The sequence below is a fragment of the Leucoraja erinacea genome, chromosome 8, assembly GCF_028641065.1.
Source record: "Leucoraja erinacea ecotype New England chromosome 8, Leri_hhj_1, whole genome shotgun sequence".
NCBI lineage: Eukaryota > Metazoa > Chordata > Chondrichthyes > Rajiformes > Rajidae > Leucoraja > Leucoraja erinaceus.
The window spans coordinates 18,415,093-18,432,770 of NC_073384.1; the positions used below are offsets into that span (position 1 = coordinate 18,415,093).

A 17,678-nucleotide genomic window follows, 5' to 3' on the forward strand; every position below is an offset into this window, starting at 1 on the left:
GTGTCGTGCTTGGTGGCTGAGCCAAATCAGACTATGATGGAGAAGGTGAGAACAGACTCTACGATGGCCATGTGGAATTGGACCATCATTGCCTGTGGCAGATTGTACGTCCTCAGCTGCCGCAGGAAGTACATCCTCTGTTGTGCCTTTTTGACTGTGGAGTCGATGGTAGCCCCCCACTTAAGATCCTTGGAGATGATGATTCCCAGGAACTTAAAAGGCTCCACCGATGTGACTGTGGTGTTGTTGATGGTGAGTGGGGTGAGGGGAGGGGGAGCTCTCCTAAAGTCTACAATCAATTCCACTGTCTTAAGAGCATTGAGCTCTAGGTTGTTGCTACGGCACCAGGATGCCAGCTGTGACACTTCCTGTCTGTAGGCAGATTCCTCCCCATCCTGGATCAGTCCAATCAGGGTTGTGTCATCCGCAAACTTGAGAAGCTTGACAGAGGTGTCTGTGGAGGTGCAGTCGTTGGTGTAGAGAGAGTAGAGGAGAGAGAGTACACAGCCTTGCCGTGCTCCTATGCTGAGCATTTGCGGGTCCGAGATGTGCTTTCCCAGCCTCACATGCTGCTTCCTGTCTGTCAGGAAGCTGGTGATCCACTGACAAAGGGGTTCAGGCACAGTCAACTCGGAAAGTGTGGAGTGTAGTAGCTCAGGCACAATGGTGTTGAATGCAGAGCTGAAATCAGCAGGACCCTCGCATAGGTCTCCTGGTGTTCAGTATCTCTTTTCACAGATGCTGCCTGACCTGCTGTGTGTTTCCAGCATTTTCTGTTTTTACTTCGGGTGAATACAGACAGGTTGAGTGAAGGAGCAATAAGTACATTTTGGAAACACAAGAGAAACCTTGTTTCTACAGAGACAAAATATGCTGTGTTCTCTAATTAAAGCAAGCTGCTGGCGAAAGCACATTTTAAATGGTAAGGGACTGAATGGTATTGGTGTTCAGAGGTACATCCAGAATTAGAAAGCCAAACAGTATTTTGTCCTTTAATACAAGAGGACTTGAGTACAAAAGTAGTTACATCTCGCTCCAATTTCTAAGACATTAGTGAGACTTGGAAGATAGACACAAAACTCTGGAGTAACTCAGCAGGTCAGACAGCATCTCTGGACAAAAGGAATAGGTGACATTAAATATTGAGTACAGGTCTAACCTCTTTCCTTAAGGACAGTTATATTTGTGCTAGAGGGAATCACCAAAGTTTATTAGATGATAAATTTCTAATGGTGAATCTGTAGAACCCTCTACCCAAGAGGACAGTGGAGGCTAGGGTGCTGAATGTATTCAGGATGGAGATTAATAGATTTTTAGATATTGAGAATCAGAGGATATGGTGTTAGTGCAGGGAACAGGGAACTGTAATTCGGTGTAAGGTCATAGAAAATACAGAAGTAAACATGAGGAGTGTGTAAGAAGGAACTGCAGATGCTGGTTTAAACCGAAGAGAGACACAAAAAGCTGAAGTAACTCAGTTGAACAGGCAGCATCTCTGGAGAGAAGGAATGGACCAGCCAAATGGCCTATTTATTATGCTTTGTTTGTGTACAACTTCACTCTGAACACAAAATCTTTTGATGTCCCACCTTTTTAAAAATATGTTTTTTCCCTATTTTTGTCCACCCAATGGATGACCTCACATATCCTAACAACATGTTTCATCCACCACACCCTCGCCCACTCACTTAGACTCTGGATACTTCTGAAGCTCCTCAACAACCTCCTCACATCCAACACTGTCGCCTACTTTATCTCATCAGAACATCATTCTAACATTTTCTCTGTCCCTCCCTTATCTACCCACATCTCCATTCTGCTGTCCTCCCCATTCCAGCCTTCTCTCCTGTTCTCCGATCCCAATTCTAAATCCATTTCCTCTGTAGCATTGGAGTCTATTCACTCTCTCTATCCCCCCCCCCCCTCCCTTTCCCCATTCACAACCTTTCCTCCTCCCTTTCCCACACACCTGCACACCGTCTAGTCTTTCCTCTGTACTATCCTAAATCTATTCTAGGTTCTCCTCCTTTGCCACTTTATCTCCTCCCTTTTCCTACCTTCCTCCCTCCAACCCTATGTTTCAAGCCCTCTTCTTTAATCGTATCATCCACACATTACCCCCTCTCTCTGCTCATTGAAATTCGATTCCCGCACTCTTTCTACCCGTCTCACTTCCCTCCCATTCTACCCCTCCAACCCTCTCTCAACTCCCATTCTACCCACCCTTCCCACCCCCTACTTCTCTCCGGTCTCACCCACCCACCCTTTCCCTCCCATTCCTTCCTATTTTACATCCCTCCCATCCCACCTCTTTCCTCCCTTCCTTCTAATTCCTCCCTTCTTCCTTCCATCCCACCCCTTCCCTTCCATCCCACCCCCTCTATCCCCTCACTCCTTCCTTTCTACCTCACCCTTCCCTCCCTCGGCACCCGTCCCCTCCTACCCTCCCTTCCATCTCACCCCCTCCTTCCTTCCACTCCCTCCCTTCCCTTCAACCCCCTCCCATCAATTTCCTCCCATCCCACTCCCTCCCATCCCCGCCATCCTTTCCACTCCCTCCCATCCCAACCACCCCCTCCTTTCCCACCCACACACCACACCCTCCCTCGTCCACCACCCACTCCCTCCTCCCTACCTCCTCCACTCACTTCTATTCTATCCCAACCCCTTCCCTTTTCTATCCCCTCCCCGCGACCCAGCGAGAACGCGCTCCGCCACTGCGCGTCCCCGCCCGGTGCCGCGCCGGAGCGGCCGCCCGAAGCGGAGCCGATGTGGGCGCAGGAGCCGGAGCCGGAGCCGCGGTGGCCGAGCCGAGCAGCGTCGGGTGGAGGGAGCCCAGGTGGGTGCGGGTGTCCCCCACTCCCCAGCCTCCTGTATCTCGTCCCCACATCCTTTCCCCTCCCCCTCCCTCCCTCCCCGAGCCTCGACAGTTCTCCTGCCCCATCCACCCCCGCTCCTGCATCTGACAGCTTGCGGGAGGGATACCCGCCTCGCCTTTTGCGGGGTTTGATTCCCCGCAGTTACTGCGGGATGGGGAGGCGGGGGTCGGTGTCCGATCGTCGCCTGCCCTCGCACCGGGTGCATGCATCTCCCTGCCCTCGAGAGGGGCAGAACCTTTCCCTGAAATTAGCCCTCACATGAGCTAATTGCGAGGATTGGGAAGAGAGAGAGGTACAAAATAACAGAGAATATATGTGTGTGAATTGGTGTGAAGGAAATGTCACTTCCATTGCAAGCAGTTGCAACTGAAATGAGAATGGAATGATATTGTAACTGGGGAGAGGCGTGCTGAGGCTCCCTGGTGGCTGTTTGTTGCTGTTTTGTTCCACCTGGGCTTCAAACACAGGTCCTGCCGCGAGGTTTGTGGGCGTGAGAGTGGTTCCTTTTGCCATTTGAGGTGGGTCCCCCAGAGGCTGGTGCACTTATTTGTGAAGTGTGTGATGGAAAAGTGGGAGGGGTGGGAATGAAAAAAAAAGGGAGGGGTACCAGATACGGCAAACAACCAGAGGGCAGGATGAGGTTAAATTTAGGAAAAATATTTGCCAAGTGTCTTCTGGGGGACCTGCACGGCAGCCCGTGTTTCTTTGTTGTTCTCACGGTGGAGCCATCTCAAAGGGTCTTTTCAACTTGCTCAAAGAAGCCATTTATTAGTAGGAAAGAGGGGCCGAGTGGACTAAGCCTGTTCATATCTCATGTTCAGTGGCACATGAGACGGCCTACGTTTCGCCATCTCAGGATGTCTCAGAATGCACTATGGATGTAAACCTTGCCCTGTGTTCCCCAGGGGGAGTCCTTGATCAGAGCATTCCAAGGCCCAAATCTACATAGTAGGTTCTTGTATTGGCATTGGGTGTTGTGGCACAGGACCACTGGTTCCTCCACTGAAGTCAGTGGAATTGCCCTCCTGTGTATTTCTCACTATTTCTCACTGCAGAGCAGTGCATGTTCCATCCACATCCATTCTAACTGTGTGACTGCAGGTGCTAATTGGAGATGGGCGAGAGTCTGGGAAATTATAGGTGCGCCCAGGTTATTGGCAGATGTGTGGAGATAGTGACAAAGGCTAGGAGTGAAAAGACAAAAGGGTGTCAGATAGGAACGAAGAAGTGAAATATAAAGCCGGTAGGAGGGCCATGGATGGAAGGGAAAGAGCGGGTATAGAAGGGATCAAGAAGGAACTGCAGATGCTGGAAAATCGAAGGGTATAAAAGGGAAATGGGTTCTCAAAGATGGGAGGGGAGAAGAGCGGACAGAAGAAGGGAAAGGAGCGGGGTGAGCTCGTGGTGGGAGATGGTGAGAAATGAAAAATGGGGGGGGGGGGGGGGGGGGAGTTTTTTTTCTTCCAGTTTGCATGTGGCCTCACTCTGGCAGTGGAGGAAGCCCTAAGACAGAAAGGTTGGTATGGGAATGGGAAGAGGAGTTAGAATGGTTAGCAACTGGGAGATCCAGCAAGCCTTGGTGGACAGAGCATAAGTGTTCGGTGAAACGGTCACCTAATTTACGGTTATTCTCGCCAATATAGAGAAGGATATCTCTGGAGCACAGAATGCAATGAGCAAGGTTGGAAGAAGTGCAAGTGAATCTCAATCTCAGGGAAGGGCTGCCGGGGTCCCTGTGTTGAAATGAGAGAGGAGGCGCATTTCAGGTGGCAGGGGAAAGTACCTGTGGAAGAGGTAGGTTGGGTTGGAAGGGATGAGTAAACCAAGGAGGTTTGGAGATGGTGGTCTCTGGGGAAAGCTGAGAAGGGTGGGGATGAAAAGATGAGACTGGTGACAAAATCACATTTAAGGTGGCGGAATTGTCAGAGAAAGATGTGTTGGATGCGGAGGTTGGTGGGGTGAAAGGTGAGGGCCAGAGCAATTATATCCTTGATTTGGCTGGTGGGGCGGGGGGGGGGGTTAAGAGTAAGCAGAACTGCAGGAAACACCTGGGTAAGGGCAAGGGATCAATCCACAACAACAGTGGAGAAATCATGATTACTGAAGGAAATAGGACACCTCTAAAGTTCTAGATTAGAAAGCCTTATATTGGAATCAGACTAAGCAGAGATTGATAAATTAAAAGAAAGGCATGGTGTCCCTTGCTGCAAATGCAGATTTGTTGGTTGATGGTCAAAGCATTGAGTATGTGTCAAGAATTCATGTTGCAGCTTTATAAAGCTTTGGTTAGGCTACATTTGAAGAATTCTGTGCACCTCTGGTCATCTTATTGCAGGAAATGCTGAAGTGGTTTACAAGGGTGCTGCCTAGATTGAGACTAAACAAAATTGGATTATTTTTTCTGAAATGTTGGAGGCTGAGGGGAAGCCTAATAGAAGTTTCCAAAATGATGAGAGGCTTAGATAGGGTGAACAGACAGAGCCTTTTTCCCACCGTGGAAGTATCAAGCACTAGAAATCAGAGTTTAAGGAGATTTAGGAGATGTGTTTACCTTGCACAGATAATGGTGGGTGGCTCCAACACTCTGCCAGGGGTGGTAGTGGAAGCAGGTATGATAGTGGAATTTAAGAGGCTTTTAGATAAGCACATGGATATGCACAGAATCGAGGGATAGAGATCACATGCAGGAAGAAGAAATTAGTTTAATTTGACGTCAAGGGATTTTGGGCCATCATGGGCCGCAGGGTTGTCCTGTTCTACAAATCCAGTATTGAAAACTGGTGCCAATGATGTTGACGGTGAGACTAATCGATTATCCTAAAAGAACATCATGTTCACTGGAGGGGGAATCTGTCATCTTAGACATTAGTCATATTGCAAGGAAATAGACTATGGAGACACAATAAAATGCAAATGCTGGAACCTTGAACAAAAAACAAACAAAGATCTGGAGGAACCAGTTGGTTGAGCAGCATTTGTAGAGGGAATGGACAGACAGCCTGAAGAAACTCAGTCTGCAGATACTCCTGACCTGAATCATTATCTGTGAATTTCCCTCCGCAATTACTGTCTGACCTGCTGAGTTCCTCCAGCACTTTGTTTTTTGCTAAGGAAACCCGCTACTTGGCTCACCATGTTCATGCCGACCATGGGAACACTCCCATGTTAATCCTATCATCCAGCACTTGGACCATGGTCTTCTATGTCTGGGTAATTCAAATGTTTGTCCTCATACATCTTAAGTGCAGTCAGTTCCCGATTCAACCTCTCTTTCTCCCGCAGTGCATTCCAGTAATTGCGATTCTCTGGGTGAAAAAGATTTCCCTTTAGCTGACACTTAGCTACCTAGTGGTGGACTCTTAACGGCCATCAGTCTAGTGCCTATTGGGGATGACCAGAAATATCTGTCGTTACGACCATTTCAAGTGGTGCTGGAGTCTGAAGAAAAGCTCCGACCCAAAAAAAATCACCTATTCCTTTCCTCCATAGATGCTACCAGGCCTGCTCAGTTACTCCAGCATTTTGTGTCTATCTTTGGTATAATTCAGCATCTGCACTTCCTTCCCACACATTTTGCCTACCTCAAAGGCTTGGTTTTGTATGAATGGAGGAAGATAAATGTACGCTTGCCTTATCTGCTTCCCCCATCCTTAATGCTTCTCTCAGGAAAGTCCTGCTATCCTGGTTACTAGGGCTGCTTTCACATGATCTGGCAAGCTTTCGTCTCTCGCTGTTCATTTCAGCACTTTTCATCGCCTCTGAGCTTCTAATGGATTGCCCGTGGGGAGGTCACAAAACAATGGAAATGTCAATAGATGGAAGTTATTTTAAGTACAAATTGCCATTGCCATAGGGGCAGGGAGGGAAACATTCTCTGTAAATAGACGCTGTCTTCAGTATCTGTGTCCAAACAGTGGCCCTGCGATGTACCTGATCCTTGGATCCTTTAACCCCCAAACTGTCAGCCCTGGAATTTGTTGCCTTAACTTGCTCGAAATGTGAATGACTGTAGTTGGAATTGCTGTTACTTTGACAAGCATAAATGAACAAAAAACAGACAGATGTTGTAAGAGCTGAGTATGCGCAGTAGGCCAGCAATATATGTGGAGAGCGAAATAGAGATAATGTTTCACAGCGAAGACCCTTTGTCAGAACTGAGGGAGGTATAGGACAAAGGTAGTATCGAGAATAGGTCAAATGGGTTAATGAGGCAGTTTATGTTTCTTTTGTCTGTTGTCATGTGTTGCCAAAGCAGGACCATATGAGATGCTCAGCAGGTCAGTCTCTAGATAGACACAAAATGATGGAGTATCTCTACGGGTCAGTCAGCATTTCTGGAGAAAAGGTGTAGGTGACGTTTCGGGTCGGAACCTGCCAAGTCATTCCAGCATTTTGTGTCTAACTTCGGTGTAAACCAGCATTTGTTTAGTTTTAGTGTAGTTTAGTTTAGTTTATTGTCACTCGTACTGAGGTACAGTTAAAAGCTTTTGTTGCGTGCTAACCAGTCAGCAGAAAGACAATACATGATATTACCATCGAGCCATTTGCAGGTCGCTACTACTGGACTAACTGAAACAAAATCACATGTGGATAACAAGTTGAAATGGCTGATTCTAATGCAGACAGTGAAAGTGAATTACCAAGGACCACTGGGTTTTTAATGCGAGATATATTTCACATGTTACACTAGTCTGGAATATTAGATCGCATGGGATCATTGGAAACCTGGTTAATGGGATATATAATTGGCTTGATGGTAGGGAGCAGAGGGTATTGGTATTGGTTTATTGTTGTCATGCACCAAGATACAGTGAAAAGCTTTTGGTTGCATGCTATCTAATCAAATCAGATAAAGCTATACATAATACAATCAAGCGTTACATAAGTACAATAGATAGAGCGAAAAGAAAAATAGCAGAATGCAGAATAGTGCAGCTGGAAGTAGTGATAGATTTATAAATAAAAAGGTGATTTAAAAGGCTGGAGCGATTGTATCAGATGAAGGATGAAAGTACTGTAGATCCTCTGATGATGATGGAAGGCTGTTTCTCCGACAGGAGGCCGGCGTTTAGTGGTGTTCCTCAGGGATGGTTGCCGCGCCCAATATTGTTTGTCATTTATTTAAATTATTTAGATGAGAATCTACAAGCCATGGTTTGTAAATTTGCAATGGTTAGTAAATGGTACCAAAATGGGAGTTATCGTATACCGTGAAGAAGGTTGTTAAAATGTTCAGTGGGATTTTGATCAGCTTGCTAAGTGGGCTGAGGAATGACACATAACACTCAATTAAGATATGTGTGAGGTGTTGCATTTTCGGACGTCAGACCAAGGCAGGACTTTCACAATGAACAGTAGGGCCTTGGGGAGTGCTTTATCGCAGATGGACCTTGATGTACAAGTACATAGTTCTCTGAAATTGATGTTACAGATAGACAGGGTGGTGAAGATGTTTGACATGCTGGCCTTTACCAGTCAGGGCAACGAGTGTAGAAGTTGAAATGTTATATTGCAGTTGTTATGGTGTTGCCGGGGCTGCATTTGGAGTAGTATACACAGTTTCGGTCACCCTGCTTTAAGAAAGATGTCACTAAGTTGAAAGAGTATGTAGAAAGGATGTTGCCAGGACCCGAGTGCCTGAGTTATGAGGAGAGGTTGTGCAAGCTTGGACCTTATTCTTTAGAGGGACGGAGTCTGTGGGATGACCTTATAGAGATGCATGCAATCACGAGGGGCATAGATAAAGTGAATGCACACAGCCTTTTCCAGCGAAGGTGCAACAAAAACCAGAGGATGTGGATTTAATGTGAGAGGGCCAAAATTTAATGGGAACCTGAGGGGCAACGTTGTCACGCAGAGGATGGTATGTATATGGAATGAGCTGCCAGAAGAAGTGGTTTAGGCAGATACAACACCAATACTTAAAATGTGTTTGGGCAGTTTCACAGGTAGAAAAGATTTAACACAGGCAAAAGGGACAAGCTCAGTCAGTGTTGGCGAGCTGGACCTAATGGTCTGTTTCGGCGCCATATTATTCGATGACTAAATGCTTCACAAATTCCACCTCTATACCAACTGTGGGTGATTGATGAACCCAATTTTTATTACAATCATTGTAGGTTTGGAATTGGTGAAGAGACTTGAGAGGCTCACTTGAGAGTTCAATGTGGTGGGCATTACCTGCGGTGCATGATGTCGAAGTGTTGACATAATGATTTATATTGGTAAATGGTGTTAGTAAAGTTTGTTGAAAAATGTGACACTGGAGAGGTTTGAAATCTGTGAGCGAGTGGCTGATGCTAGTTTTGAAAGAACGCAGCAGCTTCAGAGTGAGCTAGACCTGCCACAATGATTTGTGAAGTTGATTCAGTAAATCCAGATTATTTATACCGAATGACCAGGAGTAATTCGTCTACTGGAGACTCAAGAGGACGTAGATGCTGGAATCTTGACAAAAAAACATAAAGCATTTTGTTTATTGAATGTATTTTTGCTGCTCTTTTTCAACAAATTCAAATCTTAAGAACAGAAGAAACAGAAGCAGGGGTAGGTAATTTGATCCTGCCTTCTTGCTCTGCCATTCAATAGGTTAATGGCTGATTCCTTACCTCCCAATTCCCTTAATACAATACCTATAAATCTATCGATTTCTGACTTGACTTTTCTCAGTGACTGAGCTCAGGGACTGAGCGGAGGTGTTCAGCCGCGAGCTCGGCGATCGTTTCATTGAACACCTCCGCTCAGTCTCCCTTAACCTACCTGATCTCCCGGTTGCTCAGCACTTCAACTCCCCCTCCAATTCACAATCTGTCCTTTCTGCCCTGGGCCTCCTCCATTGTCAGAGTGAGGCCCAGCACAAATTGGATAACCAGCACCTCATATTTTGCTTGGGTAGCTTACACCCCAGCGGTATGAACATTGACATCGCTAACTTCAAGTAGCCCTTGCTTTCCCTCTCTCTCCATTCCCTCCCCATTCCCAGTTCTCCCACCAGTCTTACTGTCTCCGACTACATTCTATCTCTGTCCCTCCCACTCCCCTGACATCAGTCTGAACAAGGGTCTCAACCCAAAACATCGTGAGAAGATGCACAATGAGAAAAAAACCAGCTCCATGGTGGTGCAAGAGTTGGTGCATGGTGTTCCATTGCGAAGGTAGAATTATGGTTGTGTGTTGTTTCAAAACCTGATAGCTGAAGGGAAGTAGTTGTTTCTGAACCTGGTGATGTGGGACCAGGTTTTTGTGCTTCTTACCTGATGGTGGCTGTCAGAAGGGGGCATAGCCCGATGGCAGAGACCCTTGATGACAGATGCCATCTTCTTGAGGCAGTGCTTCATGTAGATATTTTCAATGAAGGGGAGGGCTGTGTTTGTGATGGACAGAGCTGAGTCCATCACTTGCTGCAGCCTCTTGTGTTCCTGCACATACGGTGACATGCCAAATTTCTTCAAACGTCTCAGTAGAGGTGCTGATGCAACTTCTTCCTAATTACATTTACGTGCTGGGCCTCCAGGTCATCCGAGATGTTAAAGCCCAGAGGTTTGAAGCTGCTAACTCTTGCTCCTAATTTAGATGTGTGTGCATGGAGCAGAGTTGCTGATTAGCTTTTGAGATGGTTAGATTGTTCTCTCAAGGTGTTGATGGGTGTGGGCAAGCTAAGCCACGGAACACATTGAAAAGAGGATCAGGCGGGAGATTGCACATGGGGAATCATGTCTAAGCTCCCCTACTGAACTGTCTGACTCGGATGTTATGTCCTCTCATCCTAGTCCAGTGGGAGAAATAAATCACAACTGAAATGGCTTGAGTTTAACACCTCAATCTAGGAGCAATCCCTCAAAGTTTCATAGGGTGTTGCCAGCCTGTTGAGAGGCCCAACTTCTGGAGAGGGGCTCGAATCAGAGAGTCATTGGTTACCTCACCATGAATAGTCTGGGACCTCTATCCTTCAGTGGTTCTTGCCAGACTAACTTCCAAATGTGGTTCGACGGCATTCCTGTCTCCACTTTCATTTCTCCTGCATTATTCCACTTACAATGAACAGCCTACTTGTTCTGAAAAGGGCTCAAATTGCTGGAGTTACTAAGTAGATCAGGCAGCATCTCCGGAAAACGTGGATAGGTGATGTTTCGGATTGAGACCCTTCTTCAGACTTGTTGTTTTTACAACCGCGGGATGTACACAGACACAGCTAACATTTGTACATTGGTTCTATGCACTGCCATCTCTAATCTATGGTTGATTTTACCTCCAGTGGACTTTGACTGTGAGAGTGCAGTATCAATACTGCTAGGCAAGAGTGGATATGGTAGTGTGGTTAGTGTGTCAAGCTTACTGTCATATGTACAAGTATTGTGAGGTACAGGTAAATGAAAATCTTACTTGCTCTGGGTGGAGACTTGCTCTGTCTTGAACCAACATGGACCTCCAGAGCTAAATGGTCTTCTTCTGTGTCATATTAGTAAACAAAATAATAAACAAAATATGTAAATGGTAAGATGGTTAGGCTTGTATTCACTGGAGTTTAGAAGGATGAGGGGGAATCTTATAGAAACATATAAAATTATAAAAGGACTGGACAAGCTAGATGCAGGAAAAATGTTCCCAATTTTGGGTGAGTCCAGAACCAGGGCCACAGTCTTAGAATAAAGGGGAGGTCATTTAAGACTGAGGTGGGGAAAAACGTGTTCACCCAGAGATTTGTGAATTTATGGAACTCCCTGCTATAGAGGGCAGTGGAGGCCAAATCACTGGATGGATTCCAGTTACAACCCCAGTAAGCTAACAAGACTTAATTTTGATGCCAATTCTTGCATCAGATTGAAATTTTAATTTTTTATAGTTCATTCCTTGTAAATCTCTGAAATTGATGACAGTTTTTAAATTAAAGGTGATGGCTGCTAATGTATGGATTTCAAGTGTTACATAGAAACATAGAAACATAGAAATTAGGTGCAGGAGTAGGCCATTCGGCCCTTCGAGCCTGCACCGCCATTCAAAATGATCATGGCTGATCATCCAACTAAGTATCCCGTACCTGCCTTCTCTCCATACCCTCTGATCCCCTTAGCCACACGGGCCACATCTAACTCCCTCTTAAATATAGCCAATGAACTGGCCTCGACTACCCTCTGCGGCAGAGAGTTCCAGAGATTCACCAATCTCTGTGTGAAAAAAGTTCTTCTCATCTCGGTTTTAAAGGATTTCCCCCTTATCCTTAAGCTGTGACCCCTTGTCCTGGACTTCCCCAACATCGGGAGCAATCTTCCTGCATCTAGCCTGTCCAACCCCTTAAGAATTTTGTAAGTTTCTATAAGATCCCCTCTCAATCTCCTAAATTCTAGAGAGTATACACCAAGTCTATCCAGTCTTTCTTCATAAGACAGTCCTGACATCCCAGGTTAAGAGATGAAGGGATGTTGTTGAAGCTTTCAACATTTAAGTGGAAAGACAAGAAGGCTGGATGGAGGTAATCTACTTCCATTGGGCAGAGAGTCTGTGATGGGCGTGGGAAAAATCAATCCAACGTAATGCGAGAGGTGATCCATAGTGTTATGTAACATGGGTTTAGGGATGTGTAGGTCAATTTAAGAACCTGATAGTTGTGGAAAGGTAGCTGTTCCTGAGCCGGACGGTGTGCAACATCAGGCTTCTGTAGCTCCTGCCCATAGGTAGCAGTGAGAAGCAAGAGCGGAACTCGCTATCAAAACATGGAGGGGATGGGGACACAATTATTTGGCGGTCACGCGCGCATGTGCGCACACTCACACATACGCGCGAGGCTTCGGAGGCTCAATCCAGCACTAAAAGCAGAGATTTTAAAATCGGGATTACAAAAACTTGGGGGGAATGTCCCCCACCTCTCAAAACATGGGGGGGGACGTGTCCCCTCTGCCCCCCCCCCCCCCCCGGGTTTTCCGTCCCTGGTGAGAAGAGGGCATGGCCAGATGGTAGGGTGATCAATGCCGTTTTCTTGAAGTAATGCCTCATGTAGATACTTTTGATGGTGGGGAAGGCTGTGCCCGTGACGGACTTGGCTGAGTCCACCACTCGACATCCATCTGCATTTCTTTGTGATGGAACTATCATACCAAGCCATGATGTAGCTTGTCAGGACTTATGGAGTGGAGGAGGCTGAGGGAGCCACCTGTGTGCAAAATCATGAGGGGCGTGAATAACAGACTATTCCCCATGTCAGGTGTGTCTATAACCAGAGAGCATCGAGTTAGGGTAGACGGTAAAAGGTTTAGAGATGTGAGGAGGAATATTGTCTCCCAGGTGGTGGTTAGAATATGGAACCCACTTCCTGGTGGGGTGGTGGAGGCAGAGACTCTCATAACATTTATCAAATATATAGATGAGCGCTTGAATCACTAAGACTGAGAAATCCACCGGGCAAGTGCTGATAAATGGTATTAGTAAAGGTGGGCAGCTGAAGGTCAGAATGGACATGGCTTATTTCTGCACTGAATAGTCTATGGGACTTGAATTCAAATTCCACCATGGCAGTAATGGGATTTATATTTGAATTTCAAAATGGGTTTGGCATGAGTAATGGTGACCACAAAGCTATTTCATGTTGTAAAAACCCATCTGGTTCACTGATGTTCTTCAGAGTAGGAAGTTTCCATCCTTACCCTGCCCTGTCCATAGATGACTCCAGGCTCTTTGTTCTCCTCTGAAATTGACCTAGTTGCAGGTGTTGGGGTAGCAGGAGTGAAGGGGAATAGGGAATGGGGGCGGGATCAGCCAAAGGGGTTCTTGGCGCAAGGGTTGGGGGGACAAGAGTTGGAGAGCAAGGGATCGGGCATCAGGCAGTATGGGGACAGGGGACAGGGCAATGAGTTAGAGGTCAGAGCTTGTGACAACAGAGTTGGAAGGTAGAAGGTACACAAAAATGCTGGAGAAACTCAGCGGGTGCGGCAGCATCTATGGAGCGAAGGAAATAGGCGACGTTTCGGGCCGAAACCCTTCTTCAGACTGATGGGGGGGGGGGGGGGAGAAGGAAAGAAAAAGGGAGGAGGAGGAGCCCGAGGGCGGGGGGATGGGAGGAGACAGCTCGATGGTTAAGGAAGGGGAGGAGACAGCAAGGACTAGCAAAATTGGGAGAATTCAACGTTCATGCCATCCGGACGCAAGCAACCCAGGTGGAATATGAGGTGCTGTTCCTCCAATTTCCGGTGTTGCTCACTCTGGCAATGGAGGAGACCCAGGACAGAGAGGTCGGATTGGGAATGGGAAGGGGAGTTGAAGTGCTGAGCCACCGGGAGTTCAGGTAGGTTATTGCGGACTGAGGGGAGGTGTTCGGCGAAACGATCGCCCAACCTCCGCATAGTCTCTCCGATGTAAATCAGCTGACGTCTAGAGCAGCGGATGCAGTAGATGAGGTTGGAGGAGATACAGGTGAACCTTTGTCACACCTGGAACGACTGCTTGGGTCCTTGAATGGAGTCGAGGGGGGAGGTGAAGGGACAGGTGTTGCATTTCTTGCGGTTGCAACGGAAAGTGCCCGGGGAGGGGGTGGTACGGGAGGGAAGGGAAGAATTGACAAGGGAGTTGCGGAGGGAACGGTCTTTGCGGAAGGCAGACATAGGGGGAGATGGGAAGATGTGGCGAGTGGTGGGGTCACGTTGGAGGTGGCGGAAATGGCGGAGGATTATGTGTTGTATTTGCCGGCTGGTGGGGTGAAAAGTGAGGACTAGGGGGACACTGCCCTTGTTGCGAGTACGAGGATGGGGAGAGAGAGCAGTGTTGCGGGGTATGGATGAGACCCTGGTGCGAGCCTCATCTATGGTGGTGGAGGGGAATCCCTGTTCCCTGAAGAACAAGGACATTTCCGATGTCCTGGTGTGGAACGTCTCATCCTGGGAACAGATGCGGTGTAGGCGGAGGAATTGGGAGTAGGGGATGGAGTCTTTACAGGGGGTAGGGTGGGAAGACGTGTAGTCCAGATAGCCATGTGAGTCAGTTGGTTTGTAGTGGATGTCGGTCCCCTGCGTTGGAAGGTAGGGTTTGGGAGAAGAGGGTGTAGGATGGAAAGGGTATGATAAAGAGGATATGATGGCAGGTTTGTTATATGCTTGGCTTGCCAATGCCTGACCCTTTGCCCATGGCTCCTTCGACCTCTCACCTTCCCCACCTCTCGTGGCCACCAGCATTCAGTGCCGGAGACACCTCATTAATGGTGGAGATGGGAGTGTGTTTGGAGAGAGGAAATGGGTATCGGAGGGAAGGGCAGGGTGTGGCAAAAACTAAACTCTCCAGGAGTGTATGGGGGAAGGATCTAGCTGTTGTCGGAGCGCTCTGTGGGAAGGGTGGGAGAAGTGGATTGGGAACAAAGCAGGAATCAGGGGTAAACAGACCTGAGGACAGGAGAGGGTGATTTGGGAGCTGTGGATGGGCCGGATGGGGCAATGGTTGTGGTGAACTGACTGACCAGGGACAGGTTTTTGGGGCACATTGGAAATACCAGTCTTAGGAAGGTTGGCTGAGCAGGGATCAGGAATGGAAAATACCTCCTTGGTATCTGGGATTGAGTAGCAAGGCTGGAGTGTGGGTGTGGAGCCCAAACAATACAATACAATACAATACAATTTATTTGTCACTTGAACCTCATAGAGGCTCAAATGAAATGTTGTTTCTGCAGTCATACACACAAGAAAAAAAGACCCAAGACACAACACAATTTACACAAACATCCATCACAGCGCATCTTCTCCTCACTGTGATTGAAGGCAAAAAAACGTATCTCTCCCCTGCACTCCCCATTCCCCTCCCGATGTCAAAGTCACAGCCCCCGGTGGGCGATGGTAATTGTCCCGCGGCCATTAACGCCGCACCGGGTGATGCAAGGCCCCGCTCCGGGCCTTGGTGTTGTTGGTGCCCCCGGCGGGCGCTAGTAAAGTCCCGCAGCCATTGAAGCCGCGCCGGGCAATGTCAGGCCCCGCTCCAGGTACTCCTCGACTCCGCGAAGTGTTCGCTGCAGAAGCCCCGAAAAGCGGTCTCCCAGCAGGGACCCGCGGGCTCCCGGTGTTACCGTCTACCGGACCTGCGGTAAGCCTCCGAATCCCCGGGGTCGGGTCGGGTCGCAGCAGCGCGCCACCACAGCTCCACCCGCTCCGGACTCGGCCAGCTCCATGATGGTACATAAGTCCGCAGCTCCGCGACTGAAGCCCCAGGTCGTTCCTGATGGAGGCCGCTCCACGTTACTGCCCCAACAACAACGGAGATCCGACAGGGAAAAGGTTGGGTTCTCCGTGCAGGGGAAAGATTTTAAAAAAGTTCCCCCCCCCCCCCCCCCCCCCCCCCCCCACACACACACCACACACACACACACACACACACACACACACACACACACACACACACACACACACACACACACACACACACACACACACACACAACACACACACACACACACACACAAAAATGTAATAAAAACTACATTCAAACGGGACAAAAAAAATAACAAAAAGACAGACGACGCACTGCAGAGGCTGCTGCGCTGGAAACTCTGTGATGGACGGAAGTGACTTGAAGTTGCTCTAGTCACGTCTGTGCATTTCCCTGCCCCTTATCTCCCCTCTCTTCAGTTCCCATCCCTTGTGCTCCACTCCCATCTCCATGCCCCCTCTCTCCCCCCCTCCTGCATTCTCCCTCTCCCCATCAACCTCCATTTCTCCCCTTCCCTCTCTCCCTTCTCTCCTCTCCCTCTCTCTCCTTCTCTCTTCTCCCTCTCTAGCTTCTCTCCTCTCCCCTCCCCCTCCCCCTCCCCCTCTTCCTTCCTCACCCCCATATTCCCACATCCTCCTCCTGACTACCCATATCCCCCCCTCCCCCCTTCTCGAGTCTTCCTTTCTCTAGCCAGCTGAATTGTTTTTTCCAGCACCTCGTTATCCTTGTAAACTCCAAAGGTTCTAAACCCTACAGATGTTTATTAAATGTAGGAATTCAAATTAGTCCTGAACAAAATATTTATATGCAGAAAACCACATTTATATATAAAAGAAGGAATTCTAAACAATCTCCTTTCCCATGTTCGGGACCATTGTGAACATTGAGGCGGTGGTCAGCACATTTCTGGTGGACTGGACCTGGACAGTGAGTGAGATTGGCTGAAACTGTGTCTCAGGACCCCTGACACCTCTATCCCTGTAATCCTGTAAACCAAAAACCTGCAATAGCCCACCAACCACCCACGTCCCTCTGGCACAAGAAATTGTTTCGGAGTAGTGGAAAAAAAATAATCTATTTACATTTTTTTCATATTTTGCTTTATCATTTAGAAGGAGGCCATTCGGTCCCTCAAATTTATGCAAGCTCTTAGAACATTTCATAAAGTCCAAGAGTTGTACAAGCACAGCAACATGCTCTTCAGCCCAAATTGCCCATGCTGACCAAGATGCCCCATCTACACTAATGCCATTTATCCAATGTTTGGCCCAAATCCTCCACCTTCTAGACCATTCCACATACTATGACCCTCTGTGTAAAAAGGTTGCCCATCAGGTTCTTAGTAAATCTTTCTTCTCTTGCTTTAAACCTATGTCCTCTGGTTCTTGATTCCCCTAGTCTGGGTAAAATACTACTTCTGTCTACCTTATCTATTCCCGGTATAATCTTATACACATCTATAAGATCCCCACTCAGCTTCCTGCGCTCCAAGGAATAAAGTCCTAGACTGCTCAACCTCTCTCTATAGTTCAAGCCCTCAAGTCCTGCCAGCATCCCCGTGAATCTTCTCAGCACTCTTTCTAGCTTAACAACGTTCTTCCTAAAAGAGGGTGTTCAAAACTG

The 17,678-nt window shown here is 47.7% G+C and overlaps 1 protein-coding gene across 1 annotated transcript in view; it reads left to right on the top strand.

Annotated features, from left to right (window-relative positions):
* Positions 1-2,705: 2,705 nt before the first annotated feature.
* LOC129699392 (regulator of G-protein signaling 17-like) overlaps positions 2,706-17,678 on the top strand; it is a 70,927-nt gene continuing 55,954 nt past the window's right edge. The window contains exon 1 of the mRNA XM_055639117.1: positions 2,706-2,839. The gene's annotated coding sequence lies outside the window, so the exon portion shown is untranslated. The remainder of the gene's footprint in view (positions 2,840-17,678) is intronic.